The sequence below is a fragment of the Narcine bancroftii genome, chromosome 7 (assembly GCF_036971445.1).
Source record: "Narcine bancroftii isolate sNarBan1 chromosome 7, sNarBan1.hap1, whole genome shotgun sequence".
Lineage (NCBI taxonomy): Eukaryota > Metazoa > Chordata > Chondrichthyes > Torpediniformes > Narcinidae > Narcine > Narcine bancroftii.
The window spans coordinates 88,098,281-88,106,619 of NC_091475.1; the positions used below are offsets into that span (position 1 = coordinate 88,098,281).

General features: G+C 38.1%; 1 long non-coding RNA gene across 1 annotated transcript; it reads left to right on the top strand.

Moving 5' to 3' along the window:
* The first annotated feature begins 2,471 nt into the window (after positions 1-2,471).
* LOC138739901 (uncharacterized) lies at positions 2,472-7,567 on the top strand. The gene is made up of 4 exons (XR_011342534.1): positions 2,472-2,638; positions 3,339-3,421; positions 5,521-5,910; positions 7,473-7,567. It is a non-coding gene; the product is annotated as an uncharacterized lncRNA (long non-coding RNA).
* Positions 7,568-8,339: the final 772 nt, after the last annotated feature.

Genomic DNA, 8,339 nt, shown 5'->3' on the forward strand with positions numbered 1-8,339 from the left:
AAGAACGAGAGGATGTGGAAAGATGGAATGTTTAAAGAAAGCATGAGAGGAATTTATTCACTCAGAAAGTGATGGAAGTGTGGAATAAGCTGCCAGCGCAGATGCTTGATGCAGATTTGATTTAAACATTTAGGTGAAGATGGGATAAATACATGGAAAATAGTGGTGTGGAGGGTTATGGTCCGGGTGCAGGTCGATGGGACTAGGTAGAATAAATAGATTGGCACTGATTAGATGGGCTGAATTGCCTGTTTCTGTCCTCTACTATGATTCTAGGTGGTCCCAGGAGGAGGGGTCTCAGTTTCAACCTCCTGTGGCTTAATCACATCTTGCAAGTAGCTCAGGCTTGTTGCATGGCCATGAAAGTAACACCAATATGGGGCTGGGGAAAACGTAGTTGCAGAGAATTTGTGGTGCCATGAATGTCTCATGAGAAGGGAGTATGAGATGAACACTGGGTTAAGAACAGCTGAACATAGTGGAATACCTTTGCATTGTATCTACTCTGAGGGGTTGATAAATTAGTCTCTACCTTCCTCCTACTAGTCTTGCTAACCTCAGTGGCTCATGTATTCATCATCCATCCCTGGAGATCTCCACACAGTCTGGAAGAGTTGGCGATACCAGCAACAATTTCTGCAAATTAAAATGTGTGAATTTCAAATTCTCACTTTAACTATACTGAAGTTTTCTAAAGTCTCAATATTTACAAGTTATTTCTGTCCTTGAACATAACCTACTGCAGAAAAGAATCCATGCCCTGCCCAGTACAAAGTTTTACAAGTTGACTTTGGAAGAATTTTGAATATTAATGCCTTGATTTTGATTAATAAATGTCCTCTATTTGAACTTCTGGAAACATATTTTTAGCATTACTTTATTTATGTGATTTGCTTTAATTATTTCTGGAACACCACATGGATGACCCTTTTTCTCTATTCTCCACCTATCTATATGCTTAATCCTTGAGTACTTTCCCCTTCTTTCACTATTTCACCTATTTACCATCTTTTCTTGATTAATTTATTGGCTTTTGATCCTGCGGCATGTGCATATAGCCATAAAGAACAGAAGAAAAGGCTCTTTAGACTATTATGTTTATGCCAACCATCAAATATTATCTAAACTAAATACCACTTATCTGCAATTAATCTGGAGCCTTTTCTGCCTTGACATTTCAAATGCTTGTTCAGATGTTGAACTCCTAGAAGAGATTAATCTCACTATTTTTATTACTTTCATCTTTATCCAAAATCACAGTAATTTATGATTTCCATGTTACTCTGATGGTTACCTCTGTCCTTCCTCTCCAACCTTCACCCCAGCTCTTGTCACCCCTGCTTTGGTTGTTTGACACTGTTCACTAATATTTCTTTTGTAAATCCTTGTAATCCTTCCATCAACAGTTTGAAACCAGAGCACCTGGGGGAAATGCCCTTGCCGCAAACTCCACACAGGTCAAGATCAAACCTGGATCTATGGAAATCTGAGGGAGTAGCGTTGCTGTGTCAATGGGTATTAAATGCATGTACCTCCATGGTCCATTTAAATCAAGTCAAGTCAAGTTTATTGCCATCAGAGTGTGCAAGTACAACCCAACGAAACAGCATTCTCCAGTCCTCCATGAAAAAAATTTCAGACACACAACCAGATATAGAACGCATACAAACAAATACTACATATGCAGTACAAGTACTTCCTCTATAGAAATAAATAAATAAATAAATATTCTTTTGTACATATGAGAGTCCTGGATGGTTAGAGGTTTAGTGTGAGCAGTTCCTCTGGTCGTTTAGCATTTGCACTGCCCTTGAAAAGAAGCTGCTCCTCAACCTGGTGGTGCTGGCTCTGATACTCCAATATCTCCTTCCTAATGTGAGCAGCTGAAAAATGCTGTTTACAGGTTGGGAGGGGCCATGCATGATTTTGCATGTCCTCTTCAGACAATAATCCCGGTAGATCACATCGATAGAGGGAGGGAGATTCCATTTATCCTCTCTTCCACTCTCATGGTCCTGTGGATTGACCTCTGACCCATTTATCTGCAGCAACTATACAACACTGTGGTGCAGCCGGCCAGGATGCTCTTGAAAGAGCTCCTATAGAAGATTAACATAATGCTGGCCATTTGCCTTGCCTGCTTCAATCTTTCCATGAAATGCAGTCACCGTTGTGCCTTCCTGACAAGTGAGGAGATATTGAGTGTCCATGGTAGGTCACTAGTCAAGTGAACTCCAAGGAACCTTGTGCTCTCCATTCTCTCTACTACAGAGCTATTGATGTGCAGTAGAGGGTGGTTGTTCCTCATCCTCCTAAAGTCCATGATCATCTTCTTCATCTTGTCCATGTTGAGACTCAAGTTTGTGCTTTGCACTGTATTACCTCCTCTCTGTGTTGTGACTCATTGTTATTGCTGATAAGGCCAACTACTGTTGTGTCATCTGCAAACCTGATGACACTGTTGGAGATGGATCTGGCTATGCAGACATGGGTCAGTAACTTGAACAGGAAAGGGCTGACCACACAGCCTTGTGGTGCACCAGTGCTCAGCATTTTGCTGCCAATTTGGATAGACTGTGGTCTTTCCGTTAGGAAGTCCTGTAATCAGTTACAGGATGGGGCGTTGAGTCTCAGTGAGGTGAGCTTCTCCATCAGATTCTGGGGAATAAGTATTTTAAACAGTTTCGTCTATAGCTTCCACTAGAACTGAATATCCCCGAGTAGAGTGACATTGACATGCATCTGACAAAGGTTTAGCACAAAGGACCAAAGCCAATTTGTTCCAACTGGGATAAATCTTGTTGGATTAAAGTTAACCCTTCCAATGGAATTTCTGAATCAATGTAGTTGAATGGTAAGGTTGAGACCTGCAGAGTAACTGTTTGCCCAGATACTCAGTTCTCAACTCCACATGGAGTCAATAGTGGAATCCACTCCTGCATTCCATTGGGGAAATTTCCTCCCAAATCCTATTCCAATAAAACTCATTTTGGGATCTGAAGCCCGTTGATTTTAATAGGCGATGTTCTGCCTGCAGGTTGGGGGAAGGGAAAATTAATTTTATAATTACTTTACTCTGCTATCTTTAATTATTTTACGTCTTTAATTAACCGACTTTCATTTGTAAACATATAAACCTGCGACTCTTTTTTCCTGTGAGCCAGGCACAATTTCTACCCATTAGTAGAGCAAAAAATAAAAAATACTGTACTCAAGAAAAGAGAGAAAGTAAGAACGAAAACAGTGCAAACAAACTATGCAATACAGAAAATAAATATTCAATAAAAAATAATTTACAAATTAAGAGTCCTGAAATGAGTATTGAGTTTGTTGTTTAGGAGTCCAAGAGTGGAGAAGAGCAAATGTTCCTGCTATGGAACTTTTCAAAGCTTCTACATGCAAACCAAGAAAATGCAAGAGGGTGAGTTCAAGTGTGAGAAGAATGGTGATCCATGTTCAGCAGATCTGGGCCACTTAGTTTAATAAACTTACAGGCACCCCATGTGTCAGTGGTTTGGAGTCTATTATCATTCCAATGTTGGCTATGGATTGTCCTGTAACATAATTCTATGTTAAAAATACACCAGTAGATACAGATCAATGCAATTTTACAATCCTTGGTCAGCTGGTTATATTTCGGTTATATCCATAAAATACTCTAATAATTTTTATCATTAAAATGTCAAACATACTGCATCATAAGTGTTTAAAGAATAGTTAAGATTATGGAAATTTCCAATTGTGAAAGTATAAGGAACATAATTTAAATACCATTTTGACCGAACCTTGTACACAGGTGACCATAGATCAAAATTATAATTCTGTTCATCTACAGATTATGTCTTCATTTCAGTCATTATCATCCAGTGTGGTGAAAAGGTTTTCATAATCATAACCAAGTAAATGCAATGAACAAGTTGGCATAGTCAGAGTTCTGCAACATGATAAAAAAAACCTTTCGGTTCAACTTGTCTCTGCCATGCAAGCTTGTCCAATTTGCCTGCATTCAGCCCATATTTCTCAAATCTCTTCTGACCCATGTAATTGTTGAAATGGCTTTTAACCATTTCAGTTTGTCACCACCTCTACTATTTCCTCTGGCAGTTCATTCCATACACTCACTACACTCCATGAAGAAAATAACCCTTAGTTCCCTTTAATATATTTCCCCTCTCAGTTTAATTCAATGCCTCTCATGAAAAGGACTATTTTCCTTCCATGCTCCTCAGAATTTCAAAAACCTTGATAAGGTCTCTCCTCAGCCTCCAATCCTCCAGGCAGAAAAGTCCCAGCCTATCCAGCCTCTCCTTAGTTCAAATCTCTCTGGCAACATCCTTGCAAACCTATTTTGCACCTTTTCCAACTTAATGATACCTCTCCTATTGCTGGGAAACCAAAACTATGTATGATACTTGGTGAGCCAAGCCAAATGTTAGCTCTTTGCATTTCATTTTCAGTTACTGAAAATATAAATTTAAGGTTTAAAATTAATAATTGATATTACATCATTTACCATTGTGAAAGAGAGTTTTTGGTTTCTGACAGAGAGTGTGCTTCATACTAGAAGACTATGTCTCTGATCTTTCATTTCTAGCCCCAATCTCAGACTCCACAAGCAGCAGAAATAGTTTCTCTCTATCTGCACTGCCATGTCTCCTTAATATCTTGAAGATCTGAATTGAACTATGATTTAACGTTCAAATTTTTAAAATAACTTGGATGACCCTGCTGCCTGATTCACAGATCTAGTGACCCCGGTTCAATTGTGACCTTCAGTGTTCCCTGTGAGTTTACATGTTCTCCAAGTGATTGCATGGATTTCCTCCAGGTGCTCGGTTTCTTCCTATATCCCGTAGACTTTCTGACAGGTTCATTAGGTTCTGTAAATTTAATGACAGGGTAGAAAGAATCAAAGGGGAGTTGATGAGGAAAATATTTGAGTTAAAGTGTGCAAGGAAATAGGGAGAGAGAAATAGGATTGATTCCCAGGTAGTTAGTGTGGATCTGACCATTCAAAAGGCTTCTTTCTGTGTAGTTATAAGATATTGTAAGCTTCTGAGACTATGTAATCCTGCTGATAAATAATCAACACACCCATCATGTAGTTGAGCTTCTTGCAGTTCTAACTGACTGAGCAAATCTGCCAGTATCTTTGAAACAATTCCCCAATGATCTTCAAATATCCAACAGGGCAAATCCATATTCCATGAAAAGAAATGAAAATGAAAAACTGTAATCAAAAAATAGTCAATTAACAAAATGCCTGTTATAATTTCAACCTGGGTGATTTTAGGTCATTTCTAGAATCATTGGGCTCTTTTGATTCCAATCGCCCCCCCCCCTCCCCCCGCCCATCCCCATTCCTTTTTGTTTTGCCACAATTACAATTACAAGATTACAATTCAGAAAAAAAAAGTTGCAATTTCTCAGACACAGAACAGAGCTGACGACCTGATGCTGTGCTGCCATGAGCTCCAACTAACTTGTTTATATTTCCCTACTTTCTACTTGCTTTTTAAGACTGTCAATTACTACTGGAAGACCTCTCACGCTGAAAAGAGTAGCCGAAGTACCTACATTTAAAACGATGAAAGAAAGAGAGGAGGAGGAAGAAATGGAGGAAGAAACTAAGGTGGAACAGGAGGACACTCTTCTGACATTGGGAATGGTTACCAAAATGATTGGGATATTAACAACATTTTTTAAATGTGGGCCGAAGAAAGTGAAAAGAAATTTGATACAGTTTTGGACTCACTGCCACAAAAAGAAGAATGTCTGACTGCATTGGAAGCTGACAGCTGAATAAACCTGAACAACAAAATGAAGCTTTGATTGCTGACAACAAAAAGTTAAAAGCTTGAGTATTGTCGTTAGAAGGGAAGAGTCAATGAAATAATCTTCGTATTTTAGGTCTGATGTATATATGTAATCAATTATACACTAATGCCAGAAGAAGATATCTTCTGGTGCTATGAATGTTATTATTTCTCCCAGTTTTATCTATCATTGAATTATCTGGGTACATGTGCCCAGTACCTCCTTGTTCATTTTATTTTTGGGCAATGCATTTGCTTATATTTAAAAGTGTTACAAGCCCAGAGGATTCCAACAACCAGCAGCAATAGAAATTCACCAAATCAATGGTTAATTAAACAAAAATGTTTAACTTGTTACTATTAACTTAACCCTTAACCCCCTTCTAAGCACACATGTATGTAATGTGCACATGGCGAGGGAAGTTATTTGTTTCACTGTCCAATCATTCACTTTTCACTCCTTCAAGTTCACTGGTATCAGGCAATTTTCCCTACTGGGCACAGAATTTAACATTTATTATCTTCACCAGGCTTTGGTGCTTTAATTTAAATTGTAATCACTCAGGAAAGTCTTTGCTGGTTTCGGAGAGAGATATTCAATGTTAATTTTGTGACACACATACAAAATGATCTCCTTCAATCAGCCACTTCAGTGTCTTGCCAAAGAAACTTGGCCCCTTGTGGGTTTTTCCAAAAGATAATCTCTTCTTCCAGGTTACCATAAAGAGTTCTTCTTTTTCCCCATTTCAGAAGGAACACAATAACCAGCCAAAGCCTCTTGTAGTTGACTACAAGGGTTTAGAAAAATCTGAAGTTGGAATTCAAAACCCGCCTTCTTAGAACAACAGACTACAACCAGAAATTTGGATCGCTGGCACCAATTTAAAAATAAAAGAATAAGCAGTTTCTCAGACTGGACATCTGTTCAAACATTTTATTCCTTTAAAAACAATAGTCCATTTCAATTCTACAACATCAGTGCACTTAACACCTACTTGGGAGGTTTTCACAGCCACTCTTCATGGTTTCTGTAAAGTCACTGTAGACTTGGAGTCCATGCTTAGGCAAAGCTCTTGCATTTCAAATGAGATGATGTTTGTGAAATGTTAATGTATCTTGTAGAATGTAAACTAATACCTAAACCCCCACAATCTAATCTTACCCCTTAAGATATATATTTATTTCATAATTGTATTAACTTATTCCATGACAAAAGAAATGTGAAACCATTTGATATGAAGTTGTTCACTAGCGATAGATGATCTGGATGTTCAATTTTTTTTCTTTTGAAAATTTATATACTTTAGCATTGAAAATTAAATGTTAAAAGTGATATTTTACAGACTAACTTTTGCTAAATTAGTGGATATAAGCAAAGGAGACTTTTGAATATTTTCAGACTCTAGCAGGTGGTTATTAGTATTTTGATATTTTTGTTCGGTCTTATTATAGGGAAGAAATAAAATACACTATGTGCTTAACTTGGAGCAGTAACAAAAACAGTGGAAGCAATGGAGGATGTATCAGATTTTTTTGAGATAGTAACATTTTCTTTCAGATCTTTAAGGTGGGGAGGGCTGGAAGGAAGGCATTTGTTTGGTTTTTCAAGGTACAAGGTTATTATTAACAATTTATTGTTCATCTTTTGTTTTGCAGCAATGATTCTCAGCTGTCATCTCTGGAGTAAAGATGAAACTTGTCCCAATGCATCCACTCATTTTGTTCTATGCTATAAATTATTTAAATTATGGCACCTATTTAAAGTATATCATGGAACATGAAAGGGCATAATTGACCCATAAAAAGGAGAAAGGTACTTGCTTATCTTCTTCTTTGGCTTGGCTTCGTGGACGAAGATTTATGGAGGGGTATGTCCACGTCCGCTGCAGGCTCGTTGGTGACTGACAATTCCGATGTGGGACAGGCAGGCATGGTTGCAGCGGTTGCAAGGGAAAATTGGTTGGTTGGGGTTGGTTGGGGTTGGGTGCTGGGTTTTTCCTCCTTTGTCTTTTGTCAGTGATCTTCTTCAAAGGAGGTTGCTGCCTGCCGAACTGTGAGGCGCCAAGATGCATGGTTGGAGGCGATATCAACCCACTGGCGGTGGTCAATGTGGCAGGCACCAAGAGATGCTTATATTAAACATTTAAAGGCAGATATAGCTTTATTTCAAGAAAGACACATTAAAAAGCTAGATGAAGATAGACTGATGTTTAAATGAGCAGGGAAATGTCACCATTCATCTCCAAAAGCTAAAATCAGGGTTGTCTCCATTTTAATTCAACAAAATGTCCCATTTGACATAATAGCATCATAGATAAAATGGGATGCTATTTCATCCTCATTGCGACAATACATAATAAATTGATTGTTTTAGCTAATATTTACATTGCAATGTGGGTGAACCAGCATTTTTTTTTTGACCTTTTAATGGAATTGTCTAAATATTTACTGACTTTAGGTGGGGATTTTAACTATTGTTTAAACACAATATTAGACCAGTCTCCAAATAGAAAGGTTAATCCC